The sequence below is a fragment of the Convolutriloba macropyga genome, chromosome 10 (genome assembly GCF_964194025.1).
Source record: "Convolutriloba macropyga chromosome 10, txConMacr16.3, whole genome shotgun sequence".
NCBI lineage: Eukaryota > Metazoa > Xenacoelomorpha > Acoela > Convolutidae > Convolutriloba > Convolutriloba macropyga.
Window position 1 is genome coordinate 43,905,045 of NC_134477.1, and position 24,721 is coordinate 43,929,765.

General features: G+C 32.0%; 1 protein-coding gene across 3 annotated transcripts in view; it reads right to left on the reverse strand.

Annotated features, from left to right (window-relative positions):
* Positions 1-24,721, reverse strand: part of LOC142348151 (uncharacterized) — a 149,026-nt gene that overhangs the window by 92,242 nt on the left and 32,063 nt on the right. The gene's annotated exons all lie outside the window — the stretch shown is intronic.

The window sequence follows — 24,721 nt, forward strand, 5'->3', positions numbered from 1 at the left end:
TTTAGCAAAGCAAAAACATACCCCTTCATAGAGCAATAAACGAGTTAGATTTAGACTTGATTAGCATTCGGCACAGCAGAGTTCTTTCCAGTAAAAAAACTTGAAGAGGCCGGGAGGGAAAACTGGCTCAACCGAAGAACGAAAAAATTTTGCATCCGATCTAGATCGACAATTCTTGAGTTTAAAACTATGACTTCATTATTACAGTGGCAATCATAGTTAGACCTTGCACTATGATTGCAGTAAAATTGACCTTTTTAAGTTTTTTGATCTTTTCTGCTAGCGCCCCCAGCCCTATATAGCCGTGAATTTAGAACCCGCCCCCACAAAAACTAAATTTTTGCGAATTGTATGAGTGATACTAGCATTTCATTGAAACAATAGTGTCTAGGTAGGTTGAAAGCACTTTTAGGATAGTTTCCTTTTAAAAAATTTAAAAAATCAAACCCTCATTATAGCAGATAAACAACCAACAAGGAGGCTCGGTAATGTGCGATCACACATAAGGTCCCAACCCCGCTCATCCACAATTTTGACATAATTGTCTACCAAACGAGGAACAGATAGAAAAACCCAAAAATTCAAGTAGTTTACAAAAAAAATTGGTGTATGAACGAAAAGATGGCCTTCAAAGCAAACAACTCAGTGGAGTAAAAAAGATGCATTAGATTGATGAGTAATGCCAATTTTAAGAAAGAGAGTCAAGACCAACAGCAAAATCTGACAACAACAACAAACAATAAATAAATACATCAAAAACTATATGTCCGTTTTAAAAAACAAAACTTTATAAAAAAGTCAAAATAGCGTCAGATGAAACTGAAACTAAAGAAAGTAACTTTTTATTTCGCCAGTAAAGATATGGGACCAGTCCGAAATAAGGATTAGTAAAAATTAGACAATAAAGAACAAAAACAGTTAAGTTAAAAAATCCGCTTATAATTTATAAAAACAATTAAATTCAAAGTAAAGAAAACCATTAGAAATCAACTAAACTGTCCCATAGGTTTAAAATTACCAATGCTTCGGAGAACTAAGAACTGTCGGTATTCAATTGTTTATGCGGCTACAAAAAGAACAACAAATAGACAACAAACAAAAAATCAATTAAAACTGGCCAGAAAACGCTTTCGAAGCCGTAAAGCCACACTTTGGACCACAAACTATGTTCGATTGCACCTTATTCAATCACCAATAATGTTTTATGTGACCTCTAATTAATGAAACTAGGTAAAAAGTAGACAAAAGGAAAAAAAAACAAAATTAAGTAATACTTGTTTTTAACGAAAAAAAAAATTATTACCAAAGACAAGAAAGCCATTAATTACAAAAACAAATAATAAAATAGGTGTGTTTATTCTTCCAAAGGAAGCCCCGGAGACCTGCAATTATTCGGAATATGTCAAATATGACAAACTAACAAAACTAGGTAACAAACAGACAATAAAAAGAACAAAATTTCGAAGAAAAGGCTTTTTTCTAATTTTGGGAAACACTTGTTTTCAAAGTCATGAAAGCCATCAGCTATCCACTAATATCAGAATATCGGCTGATCTATTCTTCAATGAAAACCCAATGAAACCGGGTCATTATATAGGAATTTTCTTACAACTAAAAAGACAAATCAAAAACGACAGTTAAAGTCAAAATTTAAAAAATCCTGCGAGAAAGTAGTGTCGAATCCATTATAACCAAAATCTATATCTTTAGGAATTTCTCAATTATCAATTCTGCCTTATTTTGAACGCCATTAATGTGGTATAGGAACTGTCAATAACGTGATATTGCGACAAAACTAGGAAACATGAAAAACGGGCAAAAACCTGAAAAAAAAATGTGATATCTAGTAATATCAAAGCCAGAAAACCATAACTTAAAGCGTAAAACCTCAGTAAAGATTGGAAATAAACTCAGTGAGCTTTGATTTGAAATGCTCTGTTATTTAATTAATATAAAAAAGATTGAATTTTTTTTATAGAAAAAACCGACTGATTACAATCCGAATTATTTTTTGGATTTTAACAGTCCGAGATTGGTCCGAAACTGGAGCTGCTAATGTTGTTCGTCCATTCAGTACACCTAATTTTTCGAATGTCATAGATATAGGTATTTTGTTAGTGAAAAAATCAAAAATAAATGCTGCGTTTTTGATAAAGAACATGTAAAGTTAGCACAGAAACGGCAAAGTTTTAATTACAGATTACTCTCAACTGAAGTTGAAGTAGAATTTGCCCCTATTGAATCTAGAAAGGTTGTGTTAGTGGTGCTTGGGTGTGCACTTCCTGCAAAATCAATCAAAGTGGATTGAAGAAAATGATTGTGCTGTTTTTGATGAAAAAGTCTGAATTTTGAAATATTTAGGCAGAATTTTTGACAATGAAAATAAATAACAATAGCCGAAAATATTTTTTGTCTTCAAAAAAAATCAGCAACCATTTTCATTAAAAAAAATTAACAAATTTTAGCAAAATTGGCGAAATTTTAGTCAAAAATTCCGACAAATATGAATAAAATCAACGGAATTCAATCTACTTTCTCAAAAGTTTAACTCTTGATAACTCCCTCTAACAAACGAAAATAAAAAAAATCTTTTAAATTCCAAATTCTACGATGGACAAGCTTTCTAATGATACCAGTCTCAACTCTCTACGATGAATATATCGATCGGCCAAAATCGTCTGAACAAAAAAAACCCATTTGAGTATATAGTTCTTCTCCCCTCAAGAGGGGTCGGAACAAAAATAACTTAATCAGAAATTTTTAGTGATGCTTACGTTATATGCAACAAATTCTGGGTGAAAACTTAATAATTATAAACCAGAGCTGTGCTAGATTTTAATAAATGCGTATTGTTCATATATGTTCGTACATTTATAAATCGGGGGTGCCAAACTAAGCGGGGGCGCCAGAAAAAATCGGTTTTTTGAACAGATCAGGAAATAAAAATATTAATGTTCAGTTTTATCACAAATGTTCTTCAGATTCTTACTAATTTCTCAAATTTCTTTATATTGTTTAAGTAATTCAAATTATAGCTCTCAAAATAGCTTCAAGGTTTGAGAACATCGATGTCCAAATTTGACAAATTGCTACACCAGTCAAGAATATCTGATTACAAATTACTTCATAAAATCTGTATTTAAAATTATCAGATATTATAAATGCGGAAAACAGCAAAAAAAACGCGCAAGCAAGCGACCGTAAATCTTGAGAATCAATTTTTTTGCAGATGCACCACAAAAACTTCCATCAAGCATAGCTGACTAATTATTATCTATTTACTGGTTAAGAGACTTATCGAGCATGAGGACTCAGACTCTAAGAAAACTCATATAAAATATTTACCATCTATTAAGAGAATGAACTCAGTTCTGATTGGACAAAAAGGTAAATAAAAAGTATAAAAAAGAAATGCATTGCACGATTTATTCATTCATTGTCAAATTGATTCTTGCGAAACTCAGTGCATCTCTTCATCCTCAGAACCTGTGAAATTTTCTCATTTTAGCAGAATACCGGAGGCTTGCGAACCTAAACAATTAGAAAATATTTGGAAAAAGTAACATAAAAATCGCACTTTGAACCTAAATATTCGTAGGAAAACTCCTATTAGAATCGCTCCGCAGAAAGTTATCAAAAGACACATAAGTTATCATGAATTTAGCAAATAAAAGGACGGACAGACAAACTCAATTGGATTGGAGTAACAAAAGTGCTTAAATTTTATCAAACTGAAAAAGAAATTTTATCAAAGAACAAAAACAGTTAAGTTAAAAAATCCGCTTATAATTTTTAAAAACAATAAAATTCAAAGTAATGAAAACCATTAGAAATCAACTAAACTGTTCCATAGGTTTACAATTACCAATGCTTCGGAGAACTAAGAACTGTCGGTATTCAATTGTTTATGCGGCTACAAAGAGAACAACAAATAGACAACAAATAAAAAAAATCATTTAAAACTAGCCAGAAAACGCTTTCGAAGCCGTAAAGCCACACTTTGGCCCACAAACTATGTTCGATTGCACCTTCTTCAATCACCAATAATGTTTTATGTGACCTCTCATTAATGAAACTAGGTAAAAAGTAGACAAGGAAAAAAAAACAAAATTAAGTAATACTTGTTTTTAACGAAAACAAAAATTATTACCAAAGACATGAAAGCCATTAATTACAAAAACAAATAATTAAATAGGTGTGTTTATTTTTCCAAAGGAAGCCCTGGAGACCTGCAATTATTCGGAATATGACAAATATGACAAAGTAACAAAACTAGGTAACAAACAGACAATAAAAGGAACAAAATTGCGAAGAAAAGGCTTTTTTCTAATTTTGGGAAACACTTGTTTTCAAAGTCATGAAAGCCATCAGCTATCCACTAATATCAGCATATCGGCTGATCTATTCTTCAATGAAACCCCAATGAAACCGGGTCATTGTATAGGAATTTTCATACAACTAAAAAGACAAATCAAAAACGACAGTTAAAGTCAAAATTTAAAAAATCCTGCGAGAAAGTAGTGTCGAAGCCATTATAACCATAATCTATATCTTTAGGAATTTCTATATTATCAATTCTGCCTTATTTTGAAAGCCATTAAAGTGGTATAGGAACTGTCACTAACGTGATAATGCGACAAAACTAGGAAACATGAAAAACGGGCAAATACCTGAAAATAAAAAAAATGTGAAATATAGTAATATCAAAGCCAGAAAACCATAACTTAAAGCCTAAAACCTCAGTAAAGATTGGAATTGAATTCAGTAGAAAGAAGAAGCTTTCTTTTATTGCTGACACTAAGCTACAAGTTGACCAAAGTAAGAGAAAATGGAGGCAAATTTCAATAAGCCATTTTTCTTTGAAAATCAAATATTTTTAAAAGTCAAAACGACCAAAAGCTTTCAAGTAATAAATTAGATACATTATTTGGAGCTAATTAGGAAAGCAAATGGACCTATCACTAGTGAGCTTTGATTTGAAATGCTCTGTTATTTAATTAATATAAAAAAGATTGAATTTTTTTTTATAGAAAAGACCGACTGATTACAATCCGAATTATTTTTTGGATTTTAACAGTCCGAGATTGGTCCATAACTAGCCCTGCTAATGTTGTTCGTCCATTCAGAACACTCAATATTTCGAATGTCATAGATATGTATTTTGTTAGTTAAAAAATCAAAAATAAATGCTGCGTTTTTGATAATGAACAAGTAAAGTTAGCACAGAAACGGCAAAGTTTTAATTACAGAGCACTCTCAACTGAAGTTGAAGTAGAATTTGCCACTATTGAATCTAAAAAGGTTGTGTTAGTGGTGCTTGGGTGTGCACTTCCTGCAAAATTAATCAAAGTGGATTGAAGAAACTTATTTTGTGCTGTTTTAGATGAAAAAGTCTGAATTTTGAAATATTTAGCCAGAATTTTTGACAATGAAAATAAATAACAATAACCGAAAATATTGTTTGTCTTCAAAAAAAAAATCAGCAACAATTTTTATTATAAAAATTTAACAAAATTTAGCAAAATTGGCGAAATTTTAGTCAAAAATTCCGACAAATATGAATAAAATCAACGGAATTCAATCTACTTTCTCAAAAGTTTAACTCTTGATAACTCCCTCTAACAAACGAAAATAAAAAAAATCTTTTAAATTCCAAATTCTACGCTGGACAAGCTTTCTAATGATACCAGTCTCAACTCTCTACGATGAATATATCGATCGGCCAAAATTGTCTGAACAAAAAAAACCCATTTGAGTATATAATTCTTCTCCCCTCAAGAGGGGTCGGAACAAAAATGACTTAATCAGAAATTTTTAATGATGCTTACGTTATATGCAACAAATTCTGGGTGAAAACTTAATAATTATAAACCAGAGCTGTGCTAGATTTTAATAAATGCGTATTGTTCATATATGTTTGTACATTTATAAATCGGGGGTGTCAAACTAAGCGGGGGCGCCAGCAAAAAAAAAAATCGGTTTTTTGAACAGATCAGGAAAAGAAAATATTAATGGTCAGTTCTATCACAAATTTTCTTCAGATTCTTACTAATTTCTCAAATTTCTTTATATTGTTTAAGTAATTCAAATTATAGCTCTCAAAATAGCTTCAAGGTTTGAGAACATCGATGTCTAAATTTGACAAATTGCTACACCAGTCAAGAATATCTGATTACAAATTACTTCATAAAATCTGTATTTAAAATTATTAGATATTATAAATGCGGAAAACAGCAAAAAAACGCGCAAGCAAGTGACCGTAAATCTTGAGAATCAATTTTTTTGCAGATGCACTACAAAAACTTCCATCAAGCATAGCTGACTAATTATTATCTATTTACTGGTTAAGAGACTTATCGAGCATGAGGACTCAGACTCGAAGAAAACTCATATAAAATATTTACCATCTATTAAGAGAATGAACTCAATTCTGATTGGACAAAAATGTAAATAAAAAGTATAAAAAAGAAATGCATTGCACGATTTATTCATTCATTGTCAAATTGATTCTTGCGAAACTCAGTGCATCTCTTCATCCTCAGAACTTGTGAAATTTTCTCATCTTAGCAGAATACCGGAGGCTTGCGAACCTAAACAATTAGAAAATATTTGGAAAAAGCAACATAAAAATCGCACTTGGAACCTAAATATTCGTAGGAAAACTCCTATTAGAATCGCTCCGCAGAAAGTTATCATAAGACTCATAAGTTATCATGAATTTAGCAAATAAAAGGACGGACAGACGAACTCAATTGGATTGGAGTAACAAAAGTGCTTAAATTTTATCAAACTGATTGCACTCATCTAAATAGAGAGGGGTACACGTCAAAATCAATCTGCTGCAGATGTTGAACAGAAATTTGCTCATCAGGAGCAATTTGTAACTTAAACTAAGCTTCAGTTAAGTATCAAATATAGGTAAATTCATTTGTTTGTAATCCTTTGTAAGACTTTTTTACAACTGATTTTAGATAACTAGATGACACTCGAAGGAAGTTTTAAAAAATGACCTGCAAATAATTTAACAAGAAGTGTCGTTGCTAAAAACTTTCTCCTCTTGCTAAACACTTGATGACAAATGAGATGGCACTGTTCCCAAATTTTTATTGCTCCCAAATTTATGATAGACCCAATGTCATTATATTGAGACATATGTTCATTCTTTCCGAGACATCCTAGCTTGTGTTGTATCAGTCTAAAGCTTTCCTTTGGAAAAAAAACAAAATTACAAGTTTTAATTTTTCGAAAAGTTATTGAGATGTAAAACAGGAAAATTTTTGGCCATTTTAGACATTTTTGAACCAAATCCAATATCCGAGTGAAATGATATAAAAACTCGTTAAGCGTACAATTCATAAATGAAAGCAAAATTTCAAAAACTCAAAAATTTATGAGAAGTAAAAGTTCAATCACACTTTCGGTCAATTGGAGATGAATTTAGAATTGCAGACTATTTTTTAAACCATAGTATTGATCAATTTCAGCAGGGCTTTTAAAACCGCTCCAATACGAAATTAAACTCAAAAGAAGGTTGAGGTTTTGATATTTTTCTCATTATGTATTCTCAGTACTTTTGACAACGTCAAATGTATAAGCTCACAAAAATTGGTGCTCAACCCTTTCTTGATCAGACAATTTGATATGATCGTATTTCCTGTTTATTACATTGACCAAATTTCATTAAAAACAGACGGGTAAAACCCAATACAATGCTTTGTTGCATTATCTCAATTATAAATATTTTAAACAGAGAAAAGACGCCACCAAAAAGTTTGCATCAGTAGTGGACAGTTCAAAAGAGTAGTTTGGACGCACATTATCATTTCATTGTTTTCGTTATCTTCGAAAACAACTCTTCTAGGAATCCCAGGACTACATTTGGAGTTACACCTGATGGCAAAAATCGAATGCAACGCCTAATGTCGATCAAGTTTTTCAAACATAATAGACATAAAATAGCCATCGTAGAAAATTTTCGGGTATTCAGAATGCAGATATATATTAGAGCTAACATCTAAATGCCCCATGTGTGCAGAATCAAAGTCAAACACCGTTAAAGCTTGAACTTAACAAACAGTGTTAGTGCAGATTCGGGGAAAAAACTAAGTTCCAAATCTGGTACTGTCACAATTTCCATCATAATGGTCAACTTTGAGTAACCAACGCTAACAATTCGCTGTCGATTAATATTCAATGTTTAAGAGGCTGCAATTAGTATAAACCACAATGCATTTCAGTTCAGTGGGAGCTTATTAAAATTGGTTTTGATTCTCACTCTCTTGATTTTTGTGTCGATTATTTGTCCAATCGGACGCAGTGTGTGTTTGTCAAAGATTAACATTCGTCATTACCATCTGTAGCCAATGGTGGTCCAAAAGGGTTCAGTATTCAAAGTTTTCATGTTTGCTGTTGATATTAACAAACTTCCAGTAGGAGGAAAAGAGATTGGAGTTCAATGTTACTAAACTGGAAGCTAAACGTTAGGAAAACTTGGGAAAAAGGAAAAAAATGTGAACTTACTGTCAACATTTTCTCTATTGCGAACTATAAAAAAAGAACTGAGGAAAGACGCAAAGAAGTGGACTGAAGTGGGAGGAAAAACAAGAAGTCGCTCAGCGATTTTGACTGCAACAAATGCTCTATTTTCCAAGTTTGCTGCCAATCAGTTTTGTACTTGTCGGAAAAGACCTTCCTATACTGAACGAAATCTTAAATTATGATACAGCTCTTGAGTTTGATGATTAGGAGAATTTCTAACGGACCCGCCAATAACTGTCACAATTTCCATCATAATGGTCAACTTTGAGTAACCACCGCTAGAAATTCGCTGTCGATTAATATTCAATGCTTAAGAGGCTGTAATTAGTATAAACCACAATGCAATTCAGTTCAGTGGGAGCTTATTAAATTTGGTTTTGATTCTCACTCTCATGAATTTTGTGTCGATCATTTGTCCAATCGGACGCAGTGTGTTTTTGTCAAAGATGAGCATTCGTCATTACCATCTGTAGCCAATGGTGGTCCAAAAGGGTTCAGTATTCCAAGTTTTCATGTTTGCTGTTGATATTAACAAACTTCCAGTAGGAGGAAAAGAGATTGGAGTTCAATGTTACTAAACTGGAAGCTAAACGTTAGGAAAACTTGGGATAAAGGAAAAAGTTGTGAACTTACTGTCAAAATGTTCTTTATTCCGAATTATTAAAAAAATAATTGAGGAAAGATTCAAAGAAGTGAGCTGAAGTGGGGGAAAAATAAGAAGTCGCTCAGCGATTTTGACTACAACAAATGCTCTATTTTCTAAGTTTGCTGCCAATCAGTTTTTTACTTGTCGGAAAAGTTTTTCCTACACTGATCGAAATCTAAAACTATGATACAGCTCTTGAGTTTGATGATTAGGAGAATTTTTAACGGACCCGCCAATAACCGTTCTTCGGCAAAACGATTCATAAAGACAAATACTAATGGACCCACTATTATCAATAAATTTCGCGTGGAATACTATGAGTCGTCTAATTAGGATTCCCTCCCAGTGTTTGCTATATTAACAGAAGGGTTGATTGGATTCTTCGAGAAAAGATCGAGGTTTAAAATTCGAGATAAACCTCGTTGAACTACGTGCAAGTTTTTGAAAGCTTTCACTATCTAGCAGACTGCCTTAGAAATGTAGTACCGTCAGATCTCTTTTCATTCGATTTTGATCTTTTTGCTTTGATTTTCAGCTCCTGCACCTTCAAAGCTAATTTTTGTGTCTCGCGGTCTCTGTCATTTGTCATGGTTGCGAAAATCTCAAAACAAAGACTATATATATATATATATATATATATATTCAATTTAGAAATATTAGGTTAAAATTTAAATTAGAAACTATTTAAAAAAACAATTGTCTAGCATTTCAGGCTGCTTTCTTTCAGCTCTAGTCACAAAATAAGCCTTTGCTTGAAACTGCCGATCACAAAAAACTTTAGTAAGTAATCTTTTTCAAGTTTTGATTCCTGTAAAAGAAACTCGTGGTATTTTCTCGACCTATAAAACGTATCAGATTTAAAAATTATTTCAGACTATTTCAAACGCTTGAACTCCTTCAAGACGACACAAGCTATTGTGCAGTTAACTGTTAAAACACTAGCCTAATAGCTAAGCTGTTGTAATTATATTAATGCCAACATTTTATTCAAAGAATGAGTAGGATTTTACACAAATTTTAAAAATATTGTTCAAACAGGTCCTGAGCTGTTCATTAATTTTTTGCCTGCTTATTGTCGTTGGCTGATTATCTAAAAATTCACAACAGTTTATGTTATGCTGTTGTGTCATGAATTACATGCTTTTTGCAATTTTTGGCAATCCACAACCGGTAAACTTTACGCTACACAAATGCCAATCATATGAGCCCGTATGTGATCGCAAATTTATAACAGCTGAGTTCAACTAAAGATGGAAAATCTCAAACAACAAATTTAAGAATAAAACTTAAAGCATGAAGTACGCTCATAATTGTGAATAAAGTCATAGAAGCTATCTTCGTCAACGTTTTCAATAGGTTAAACAAGGAGAACAATTTGCGTGTCTATTTTCACTCTTCTGACTCTCACACCATACATATTAAAAATTAAATTTGTTTATTTCAATTATAAAATTTAATATTTTGGAAGTGCTAATCTACATTTGCTTAAAAATGACATTCATAAACTCCACAATGGAAAGAATTTTATTACTGGCACTGTGCAGCCATCTTTACGCAGCCATCTTACTGTGCATATAAAATTCTGATGGCTGCACAGTGCCAGTAATAAAATTCTTTCCATTGTGGAGTTTATGAATGTCATTTTTAAGCAAATGTAGATTAGCACTTCCAAAATATCAAATTTTATAATTGAAATAAACAAAATTAATTTTTAATATGTATGGTGTGAGAGTCAGAAGAGTGAAAATAGACACGAAAATTCTGTGCCCGGCTCGAGATATCATCTTGTTAGGATTTATGATATCAGCAACAATTTAAGTAAATTTTATTAGCCTTATGGAAAACTTTGGATGATCCCAGTGTTTTAAGAGCCGTAGATTGAATCACGTACTGTAACACGAAACGTTTATTTCGTTGAATATATAAACCCAAAGAAGGATATATTGGATCAGGTTATTTTTTTTCTCAGTCATGCATCAATCAACAATAGATCCGAAAACAGTAGAAATGTTGCCCCTCAGTACATACTTGATCATACACTCTTAAAGTGTAAAATTTTAAACCTTGCGACTGCATTTAGAGCTTTCGCAACCAATTAAGTTTCTAAGGGAAAAAATCATATTGTTCGACCAAAAATAAAGCTTTAGAGGTTACTTTGAGAATTTGCAACACGTCATTGTGCATTTAGTCTACTTCTCTTAGTGAGCAGTAGGAAATTGCAAGGTCCCAGCATGACTTAAAATTATTTCACGCCCACGCACTCAAAATACAAAAAAGGCAACCAACCAAAATTTTCTCCAAACACACATTTTGTTTACAATCAAATTTATTTACTTATTGGTCTATTAAGCAATAAATTTAGAGTTCATATCCGTTTTAACATAATTTAATTTTTCCCAACTGTACGAGAGAATTTGGTGCTGTAATCGTATATTTATAGAAAACTGCAGCGCCATGAATAATTACTTCATATTTTCCTGCTTTTATAAAGCGGAAGAAAATGGTGAAAATTTTTCTCCCCTCAGAAAAAACGCGTGAACAGAAAACAAAAGAATAGCGGAGGCTTGAAAAGATAATTTGTTCAATTAGCTTCCTTTTCCCCCTTAGCACCCACAAATGATCAAATCTGATGAAGCATATATGCGCAAAGGTTATCATTATTTCTATATCGGGTCGATTTTAAAGAAAAATAAAACCTTAGTGTTATCTATTGTTTCCCTCACACGGGAAAATAAAAACAAAATATATATTATGCGCCCTGAAAATTCTACCTTGCCATTTCAAATGATATTTTTAAAATAAGCAAAAAGGGTTGATCCAAATATTTCGGCAGTGCTGTTAAAAACAATGCGATATGATATGAAACAATATTTTGTTGCTTAATTCTGATTCCTGTAAAAGGGTGTTGCATTATTTATATCAGCCCTTGCGAGACGAAATTGAAGTGCCTAAAAATAAAAAGCTAGGTCGCTAGATTGATTTTAGGGGAGAGATAAGGTGAAAATTGAAGAAATGGGGAAATTTTCAGTGGAAAATTTTTAACTGATAGTTTTGTGCTTGATTCGAAGCGAGCTTTTGTTAGCTATTCTATAATCATTGATCTTGATTCTAAGCCAAAGACAGGTTTAGACAAAAAGCCTTGTGAATAAAATCTTACAACATGTCTTATCAATTTTACCCTCGCTCAAAAGAACCCGCGCGCAGTTTACATATACCATCTATAGATGGAAAGAATAAGAGAGGAAATTTCTACATTTTAACATATTCAATATGAGTGACAATGCTCCAGTGGTTAATAAGGGCAAAATTTGCAGGTGAAAAATCTTTTTGTGTCGCATTTATTGTCATAGTCACTCGTTAATGCATTAACTCAAGTACCAAAGATGGCAGTTCGCAAAATATTCCTGAGGATACATGAAAGGATGCGGAACAACATGCAAAATTCACAATTATGAAATAATTTAGTCACGAAAGAACTCATGTGCATTCGAGTCCAACCATGTGATTACATATCTCACCTAAAAATTTAATAGCTTAACTTCATTTGCTATAAAAATATAATTCAAATATTTAAAAACAAAATAAAAATTGATAATAATTGTTACAAGAAAATTTTTGGAAACTGTCAACTTTTCAGTATAATAATGAGTAGTACTATATTCAGTTCGTTTCAAATTAACCAATGCAGACCTTGTTAAATTTGGTTTCAGCTTCAAACGAACTCTTTCAAAACGTGCACCCTTCAAGTCATCTACAAATTAACATGGTGTCACGTTCCATGGCAGTTACTTTAGCTTTTTCGAGTCATAAAAAAGGGAAAATTCGTTGTGATATTGGGCGCAAGATATCCAAAGTCAAGCACTATCAATTAATATGGAAGCTCTACAAAACAGATTATATGTACGCTAGAGCAAAAACAAAACTACACCGAACTACACTGTACTTTTCTATAGAAAATCTTCATAGAAAACTCGAAAATTTTTTTTAAAATGAAAAATTTCAATAGCATGTTAAATGATTCTTAACAAAGTTTTATTTTATTTTGTCATTTCAGGATCTTTTCCACAACCGCCATCAACCTATATGATGAAATTTAAGAACGACCAAAAATTACAGCACCTTACTGCAAAAGATTTAATACATACCTTGAAAAAACACGAAATAAAGAGCACTTTAAAAAGCCGGTTCTACAGAAGTGATGCGACTAGTTTTCTCTTACTTCTTACAACATATTAAGGCGCCATTGCACGGCACATGCTAAGAAGGAACAAAACAATATGCATGGGTATACATGCAAAGAAATTCAAACGCAAGTTTGTAATATTTTTGATTTTTTCGCGATTGGGGTCAAATTCACAAACCAGCTCAATTGCCAGAAGCAATCGAAAACTGATAGAGAACAGCATACTTTTGATCAGAAGTCAACCACAAAACCCAAAAGAAAGAACCGAATATTGAAGAAGAAATTACATGCTTAAGTTATCAAAATCAAGAAAGTTTAAAAACTACTCTCGACAAAAAACATTTTGCAACTTTTAGAATTCTCACACTATTTTCTAGATAACTAAAACCTAACACTTTGCACCTCTCAATCGGTAGTTTTAGCATGCAGAAAACTACTTTACCAATCTATTCTTTGTTGTCTCCAACTTGCTGAACAATAACAAGTTCGAATGAGCATTTTCGAAATTTTTTTCCAATCTTTCATGTTCTAATTCTGCACAGCGAATTATATTGAGAGGACAACATAAGATATTATGGATGTGACTTGTTAATATAAAATTGGGATAGACTGATTCATTTCAATTATACTATGAAACAATACTGCGAAGTACAATACGGAGAGTTCAATTCTGAAAGCAGGACGTACAAAATTAATTTCGAGAAGATCGGTCTTTATTGAAGTTCTCAGATAATTTACACATACACAGAAAAACTCTGTGAAGTCAATTAATTTCTTAAAATAAGGAGAAAAATATCGGCTGAAAGAGTATATCTATCACCACGAAGTAGCTTAAGAGTGTATAGTTCAGTTTGAATTATTATATGATTTTATTGGTATACATAAAACATGCACACGTATTCATAAATTATCACCATACATCAAAATTCGGGAACTTTTTTTTTAAAAAAAGGAGTTAACTAGTGAACTGTAATTAAGATCAAACGGTAAAAAAGAAAAGCAGTAAATAAAAAGTTTTAGTTTACTTCATTTAATTCATCGCTAGAGCGAAACAAAAATCGTATTACAAAGCTAATAACAAAAGATTTGGTCGTTTCGGTCAAGAGTTCCTTTCAAATAAAAAAAATAGCACAAAATTGCGTCATTTCCGAATGCAAACCAATCAAACCCTTTAGAAATGTCATTTAGTACATTTTGGGGTGTGAAACAAATGAACCGCAAATGAATTCAGAATCATCTTGATGAAAAACCAGAGAGAACTACCTCAACCTCCCATACCTAAATTACAAGGAAGTAGGAAAAATTAGATAGTCCAATAAAGCTATCAGCTTAATCAAACTGACAGCTTTAAACGCAAATTGACGCTGATTTATTATTACAAATTACCCTTTACTACCAGCTAAAAATCGAAGGTTAAACATACTTTGAGACATTTATTACTTTCTCAGCGTCGGATTTATTAAACTAGACGCAATTTGAAGGCATTATGGCAAAATTTTATAATCATGGACTGTAGACTTATGGCCAGCATTTCCAATGTTCGAACGCATGAAGCGTTAAAAACGTCACCGCATTGGAAAAGAACAAAACGGAAAAATTCAAGAAGCACGGATTTAAGAACAAAATAAAGTTGACTGCAGTTCACCAGACAAAAATAAGTAGCAGAATTTTTGAAAAGAATTAAATGGGAGTACTAACTGAAACTTGGAGCGTTACTAATCTCTATTGTTGGCACCCTACCACTTTTTTCAACAGAAACAAAGAAGTTTTATGCCAGGGGTACTTTCAGGAATTAGATGAACAAAATTCCAAACGCAAACTAATATCAGGCACAGTTTTTAAGCAAAGCTGAACATAAAATGAAAATTATGGAACACCATAAATTTTGCTGATAAAATAATATTTGCAACGGGGAGCGATGAAAATTCCATTCAGAGAGCGTTAAAGACCTAAAATAGGAGGAAGCTAATGAAGAAATGGACGATATGAGCACTAAAAACGTACAGGAACACCCAAAATTGAAGGTAAAGGACGTTTGGTTTGGCGCCTATTTAGGTTTTTAATTTGACATAAAAGGTTGCTTCTGTTCATTAAGATGCTCTTTATTAATAAATAGCAAAAGTTCGCAAATAGAAAGCTAAATTTTATGCCCAATTTTCCCAATCCAGGAAAACAATTTCATAAAAAACGCAAATTTAAATGATTAAAAGATTTAACAACATTATTACCTCCAGTTTATTTCTTATAAGATCTTATAAGATAAAGTATATATATAAGATCGTGTAAGACAGAAAATATTTAAAAACATCTTATAAGTCACAGCGGAAAAAGTAAAACGCAAAATCAGTAATGTAAGACGCTACAAGATTAGACTACATCTTATGAGCTCTACATCTTATTTCAATTTTGGGCCTAACTAATAGCAGTTTCCTCTCCAAATTTCATATCTTGTACATATACATCTCATGCATCTAAAACATATACAGCTTATACATATTTAATATTATACATCTTACAACTGAAAAGTTGGTTTTGAAAAACCTACGAAAATACCCCTACAATATTTTAGTTAGGAAATAAACCCAGACGGAAATAAACCCCCACTTGACTATTAACAAGCTGCGCATTTAGCGCGTTTGGCCATGCCTCGCGAGTCATGGCGATGCCTTAGCGGCCCGTGGAACTTGGTATGAAACTATACATCCGAAAAAAAAATTATGAACGAAATTCAAATTCATAACGGGAATTATTTCCGTGGGGGTTTATTTCCATGGGGGCTTATTTCCTATCTACAATGGCGTGGGTTTGTTTCGTGAGGGCTTATTTCTTAGAACCTAAGAAAATTCCTTGTAATATTTGCCATAAAATTACAAAATCCTTCCAGATCAAGATATATTTTATAAGATATTTATGACCACTTTCAAATTATTACAAACTTTACAAGATCGAGCGTATAAGAACAAAAGTGAGAGTAAAAATACAAGTACCACATTGAATTCATATTAATCGTCAAAAGTTTCTTCAATAGGCATAATTAACGGTAACAGTTTTCTCTTAAAGTGTTAAATCTACACTTTTTCAAGGCCGTTTGATATCATTCAAATTCCACCCAAGTTTTGTCATAATCCTACATGGAAGCTCTACAAAACAGATAAAATGTACGCTAGAGCAAAAACAAAACTACACCGAACTACACTGTACTTTTCTATAGAAAATCTTCATAGAAAACTCGAATTTTTTTTAAAAATTATAAAATTCAACAGCATGTTAAATGATTCTTAACCCAGCATTATTTTATTTTCTCATTTCAGGATCATTTCCACAACCGCCATCAACCTATAAGATGAAATTTAAGAACGACCAAAAATTACAGCACCTTACTGAAAAAGTTTTAATACATACCTTAAAAAAACACGAAATAAAGAGCACTTTAAAAAGCCGGTTCTACAGAAGTGATGCGACTAGTTTTCTCTTACTTCTTACAACATATTAAGGCGCCATTGCACGGCACATACTATGAAGGAACAAAACAATATGCTTAGGTATACATGCAAAGAAATTCAAACGCAAGTTTGTAATATTTTTGATTTTTTCGCGATTGGGGTCAAATTCACAAACCAGCTCAATTGCCAAAACCAGAAGCAATCAAAAACTGATAGAGAACAGCATACTTTTGATCAGAAGTCAACCATAAAACCCAAAAAAAAGAACCGAATATTGAAGAAGAAATTACATGCTTAAGTTATCAAAATAAAGAAAGTTTAAAAACTACTCTTGACAAAAAACATTTTGGAACTTTTAGAATTCTCACACTATTTTCTAGATAACTAAAACCTAACACTTTGCAACTCTCAATCGGTAGTTTTAGCATGCAGAAAACTACTTTACCAATCTATTCTTTGTTGTCTCCAACTTGCTGAACAATAACAAGTTCGAATGAGCATTTTCGAAATTTTTTTCCAATCTTTCATGTTCTAATTCTGTACAGCGAATTCTATTGAGAGGACAACATAAAATATTATGGATCAGTAGTGACTTGTTAATATAAAATTGCGATAGACTGATTCATTTAATTTATACTATGAGACAATACTGCGAAGTACAATACGGAGAGTTCAATTCTGAAAGCAGGACGTACAAAATTAATTTCGAGAAGATCGGTCTTTATTGAAGTTCTCAGATAATTTACACATACACAGAAAAACTTTCAACACTAAAAAAGCGGATAAAACCAGCAACCGGAACAACAAAAACAGAAAAGTCAATTAATTTCTTAAAATAAGGAGTAAAAAATATCGGCTGAAAATTCTATATCTATCACCACGAAGTAGCTTAAGAGTGTATAGTTCAGTTTGAATTATTATATGATTTTATTGGTATACATAAAACATGCACATGTATTCATAAATTATCGCCATACATCAAAATTCGGGAACTTTTTTTCTTAAAAAAAAGGAGTTAACTAGTGAACTATAATTAAGATCAAACGGTAAAAAAGAAAAGCAGTAAATAAAAAGTTTTAGGTTACTTCATTTAATTCATCGCTAGAGCGAAACAAAAATCGTATTACAAAGCTAATAACAAAAGATTTGGTCGTTTCGGTCAAGAGTTCCTTTCAAATAAAAGAAATAGCACAAAATTGCGTCATTTCCGAATGCAAACCAATCAAACCCGTTAGAAATGTCATTTAGTACATTTTGGGGTGTGAAACAAATGAACCGCAAATGAATTCAGAATCATCTGGATGAAAAACCAGAGAGAACTACCTCAACCTCCCATACCTAAATTACAAGGAAGTAGGAAAAATTAGATAGTCCAATAAAGCTATCAGCTTAATCAAACTGACAGCTTTAAACGCAAATTGACGCTGATTTATTATTACAAATTACCCTTTACTACCAGCTAAAAATCGAAGGTTAAACATACTTTGAGACATTTATTACTTTCTCAGCGTCGGATTTATTAAACTAGACGCAATTTGGGGGCATTATGGCAAAATTTTATAATCATGGACTGTAGACTTATGGCCAGCACTTCCAATGTTCGAACGCATGAAGCGTTAAAAACGTCACCGCATTGGAAAAGAACAAAACGGAAAAATTCAAGAAGCACGGATTTAAGAACAAAAAAAAGTTGACTGCAGTTCACCAGACAAAAATAAGTAGCAGAATTTTTGAAAGGAATTAAATGGGAGTACTAACTGAAACTTGGAGCGTTACTAATTTTTATTGTTGCCACCCTACCACTTTCTTTTTCAAAAGAAACAAAAAGGTTTTTATGTCAGGGGTATTTTAAGGAATTAGATGAACAAAATTCCAAACGCAAACTAATATCAGGCACAGTTTTTAAGCAAAGCTGAACATAAAATGAAAATTATGGAACACCATAAATTTTGCTGATAAAATAATATTTGCAACGGGGAGCGATGAAAATTCCATTCAGAGAGCGTTAAAGACCTAAAATAGGAGGAAGCTAATGAAGAAATGGACGATATGAGCACTAAAAACGTACAGGAACACCCAAAATTGAAGGTAAAGGACGTTTGGTTTGGCGCCTATTTAGGTTTTTAATTTGACATAAAAGGTTGCTTCTGTTCATTAAGATGCTCTTTATTAATAAATAGCAAAAGTTCGCAAATAGAAAGCTAAATTTTATGCCCAATTTTCCCAATCCAGGAAAACAATTTCATAAAAAACGCAAATTTAAATGATTAAAAGATTTAACAACATTATTACCTCCAGTTTATTTCTTTTAAGATCTTATAAGATAAAGTATATATATATATATATATATATATATATAAGATCGTGTAAGACAGAAAATATTTAAAAACATCTTATAAGTCACAGCGGAAAATGTAAAACGCAAAGTCAGTAATGTAAGACGCTACAAGATTAGACTACATCTTATGAGCCCTACATCTTATTTCAAATTTGGGCCTAACTAATAGCAGTTTCCTCTCCAAATTTCATATCTTGTATATATACATCTCATACATCTAAAACATATACAGCTTATACATATTTAATATTATACATCTTACAACTGAAAAGTTGGTTTTGAAAAACCTACGAAAATACCCCTACAAAATTTTAGTTAGGAAATAAACCCAGACGGAAATAAACCCTCACTTGACTATTAACAAGCTGCGCATTTAGCGCGTTTGGCCATGCCTCGCGAGTCATGGCGATGCCTTAGCGGCCCGTGGAACTTGGTATGAAACTATACATCCGAAAAAAAAATTATGAACGAAATTCAAATTCATAACGGGAATTATTTCCGTGGGGGTTTATTTCCATGGGGGCTTATTTCCTATCTACAATGGCGTGGGTTTGTTTCGTGAGGGCTTATTTCTTAGAACCTAAGAAAATTCCTTGTAATATTTGCCATAAAATTACAAAATCCTTCCAGATCAAGATATATTTTATAAGATATTTATGACCACTTTCAAATTATTACAAACTTTACAAGATCGAGCGTATAAGAACAAAAGTGAGAGTAAAAATACAAGTACCACATTGAATTCATATTAATCGTCAAAAGTTTCTTCAATAGGCATAATTAACGGTAACAGTTTTCTCCTAAAGTGTTAAATCTACACTTTTTCAAGGCCGTTTGATATCATTCAAATTCCACCCAAGTTTTGTCATAATCCTACAAAATCTTAACACTTATTTTATCAGATCTTGCAAAATAACTTTAAATTGGAGCAGATTTCATAACGATCTTTCAAAGCTAGATGGTCGATCTTTCAAAGCTAGATTGTATCGCAGAAGTTCCAATGAGATCGTCGAATTGTTCTTTCAGGCATGGGTAAAGGTAAAGTTTGTCTCTTTAAACCTTAAATCGTACAAGATTTTTGTTAGGGCATTGCATAGCACAAAACGACCTGAAACGTTTTTCATAACTATACACAATCTTACCAGATCAAAGTATATCCTATAACAAAACGTCAAAGCTCCAATAAGATTGTCAAGGTTTGCACTTTAAGGCAAACGTAAAGCTAAGGGTTTTCTCTTCAAATCTTAAATTGCATAAGATTTCTGTTAGTGCATCAAATAGCACAGAGAGGCCTGGCAAGTTTCTGGTAAATATACACATCTTATAAGATTCCACTAAGACAACACAAAATATCCCAAATCTAATAATATCTTACAAATTAGGAGTATATCTGTTTAATTTCCTATATACCCCTTCAAGAATATAGCATTAAATTCTTAGATTAAGTAAGAATCTTAAAAGCGCTTAAAAGATATGCGATGTTGAAAGACTAGGGTAAATCAAAGCAAAAACTAAATTATTAGAAACATTAAAACATTGATTTGTCAATAATTAAAAAATCAACAAATAAAAATTTAGTTTCAGCCAAAAAATATGGCAAAACAAAAGCTGTGACAGATTAGTTCTTTACTAATTTTAGATTTTCACGTCGAACGAATTTTTTTGGTTTGATATAAATAATAGATATCAGCACCAAAATTGATTTTCAAAGATTTTTTTTGCGAAATGTTCATTAGATTTTAAGTATACCAGAAACTAAAACTAAAGTGAAATTTTGGAAATTAAAAAGAAATGGTTTTCAGGTGAATTTTAAGTTTCTTGTACCTGTTCTGTATATCGAGGACTCTCGATTCATTCTAAATTCATAGACTGATGACCTCCTGTCATTTAAAGGAAAATGATTGACGCAAATCATGAAACAAAGTTAACATATGTGCAGCAACATGTATATTAAACACTCACTCTAAGGTATCACAAAAAGTGATTTAAAAATAAGTTGCTGATGACTTTATGCATAAATTTAAAGTCATAATTGCTTTTGAACACTTTTCGTTAAAAACAAGTCGAAAATAAACAATCACAACGGAATCAACTGAATTATTAAAAACTAAGTTTCTTAAATTCTTTAGCACCGATGCTCAAAAGGAATGACTAAAAAAAGATTTTTAACGATGACCGTTAAAAACGCAAAGAAGCTGAACTTGAACAAAAAATTAAAAGGCAATTAACGAGTGAAATCAAGTATCTTTTCTCGACATTTTTAATTTAAACATGTATGTCGGAAAATATAACTTCTGGTAAACACAGAATCAATATTTCGGCAAAAAGACCAATACTTATTTTCACATCAACTTCATAACACTTTTCATAACATAATTGAGTAATGGGAAATGATGCGAAAAAGTAACCGTTTTTAAACAAAATTTAAGTGCTTTGAATAGCCATGCTGCAACTCCAAACTGTGTCCAGTCATTAATCACCCATGATAAGCGCACGCTGACAAGTTTGCATCACCGGTATATTTTTTATGTTTTAATTTCAATTTTTAACTTTTAGCGTATTTGTTTTTTGAGCTTCCTAGAGCAGCAATAGATTAACCTATACTTTACTGCTTGAATTGTACGGAACTGTCTTAACAAACTATTCGGTCAATTTTGTTTAATGTTAGAGAGGATACTTTCAAAAGCTTTATTTATAAAGGTATTGATGCAGCAAGTCTTGTGAATTATGGAAAATATAATGGTAAACAAGCTTTACTTGCTTGTTCTCCTGTTCGCCAAAAAGTCGTGCTTACCGAAAGCTTTGCTCCTTTTTTTCATCGAAATGTTGCTATTAGAAAAAAAATGCTTCAAACCTGACATTCTATAATATCAGTGTTGAACAAAATGCCGAAGATTGGCAATCTTATAGAGATATGTCTACTGTTTTCTGCCTCATGTCTTCTGACTTTTCTCAATGTTTAAGAAGATTCAAAATTTTCAATTAGAATTACAAAGCTTGCGGAATTCCTCTGACGTGTATATATTATGTTACCTATTTAGATGACTTCTGACAGTCGATTTTAAATTAATGAATTGGTGTTCTCTTGAGATGTAAAAACCATGATTTAATTCAATCAATCGCGTAAAAAAACTGTCAATAGAAAGCCAATTCCGGTTGAAAATGTTGGTTAATAATTTACGATGCAAAAATATTTCTGGATATTTTCAAACTTCTGAATGGCTTTTGATCGTGCCTTTAATGAATTTTTTGTGACAAAATATCTGACAGAATAACAGAAACTTTAAGACATATTATATAGTAAAATAATTGCAGTTGAGAAACTTTTGAGGAAAAAAATGCTTTTAATCGGACTTTTGCGCGTTCCATTGTAAGCTGAGTATTTTTAGCTTTAACTGATGTCACAACCTCCGTTTTTGACGAGACTTTAGAGTTCATTGGTAAATGTTAGAAACCAAGAAAAATTACGATGATTAAAACAGGTTCCAACGAAGCCTTTTTTCGTGGATTTCTCTACAGAACTGTTTGTATTGCTATGTACTTTTAGTTACTTTTTTAGGTTATTGATTGATCTTTACGCAAAACTCAAATAACTGAATAACATGGTTTACAAAATGAGAGCACAGTTTAAGAGATTATGAGATTCCTAGTTTTTTTAAAATGATATGTGGTAATTGTCTTCGCAACTCTATCTGGGAGTTCTTCTTTTTATCTGCAGAACTGCATTTCTACTTTTGAGTCAAAAAACAAATACTTTTCGTTATTATTTTTTACAGCTCTAAACTTAAAGCAAATGTCGGCCAAATGCAATCAACTTTATAGTCGGTTAACGGAAGGATATAAGCCTTTATCACGATCAAGTTTCCATTATTCGAGCATGAAGGCTATGAAGACAAAAAATAAGATGCAATCTGCCTTCTAATTAAAAAAAAAATTTTTCTGTTATTCAATAACTGTATAACCTATATAACACCTCCAGAGATTATTAAAAGTTTAGAAACATGTACACTTTTACAGAAATTCTTAAAAATCTGACAAATTTAAAGGTCAAAATGCCTTCCAATTTGAACAAAATTGCTCAAATTGTCCGCTTTAACTCATTTTAAAATTCATGAGATCGAACGGATAATTAGAAAATGAAAATAGGCAGCTTTTCCGGTAGTAAAAAATGAAAGTTGTGAATTATGGAAAATATAATTGTAAACAAGCTTTACTTGCTTGTTCTCCTGTTCGCCAAAAAGTCGTGCTTACCGAAGGTTTTGCTCCTATTTTTTCATCGAAATGTTGCTATTAGAAAAAAAAAATGCTTCAAACCTGACATTCTGCGATATCAGTGTTGAACAAAATGCCGAAGATTGGCAATCTTATAGAGATATGTTTACTGTTTTCTGCCTCATGTCTTCTGACTTTTCTCAATGTTTAAGAAGATTCAAAATTTTCAATTAGAATTACAAAGCTTGCGGAATTCCTCTGACGTGTATATATTATGTTACCTATTTAGATGACTTCTGACAGTCGATTTTAAATTAATGAATTGGTGTTCTCTTGAGATGTAAAAACCATGATTTAATTCAATCAATCGCGTAAAAAAACTGTCAATAGAAAGCCAATTCCGGTTGAAAATGTTGGTTAATAATTTACGATGCAAAAATATTTCTGGATATTTTCAAACTTCTGAATGGCTTTTGATCGTGCCTTTAATGAATTTTTTGTGACAAAATATCTGACAGAATAACAAAAACTTTAAGACATTTTATATAGTAAAATAATTGCAGTTGAGAAACTTTTGAGGAAAAAAACGCTTTTAATCGGACTTTTGCGCGTTCCATTGTAAGCTGAGTATTTTTAGCTTAAAATGATGTGACCATCTCCGTTTTTGACAAGACTTTAGAGTTCATTGGTAAATGTTAGAAACCAAGAAAAATTACGATGATTAAAACAGGTTCCCACGAAGCCTTTTTTCGTGGATTTCTCTACAGAACTGTTTGTATTGCTATGTACTTTTAGTTACTTTTTTAGGTTATTGATTGATCTTTACGCAAAACTCAAATAACTGAATAACATGGTTTACAAAATGAGAGCACAGTTTAAGAGATTATGAGATTCCGAGTTTTTTTTTAAAATGATATGTGGTAATTGTCTTCGGAACTCTATCCGGGAGTTCTTCTTTTTGTGAACTCTTAAATATGCTGAACGAAATGAGTAAGGAAGCACCTATTTAAACGAAGTAAAGAAATCAGTTTTTGAGGCAAAATTGCTGCAACTTAAAATCACATTTTGAAAACCTTTCTTACACCATTGATCCCGTACACTAGCCCTCTCGTCTACCTATGAAATTCAGATAAAACGTTCACTTACAGGAAATCCCAAAGCCAAATTGGTGAACTTCATCCATATTTCACAGTAAAAAAAGTTGCGATGAAATCACATTTTAAGACAACTTTCTTTTTACCGTGAGACCTGCATGGAGTTCACCAACTTTACATTGGCATTTCTGGTAGGCGAACGTCGTGCTTTATATGAATTTCATAGGTAGACGAGAAGACTAGTGTACGTGTGCAAAACGGTGCAGA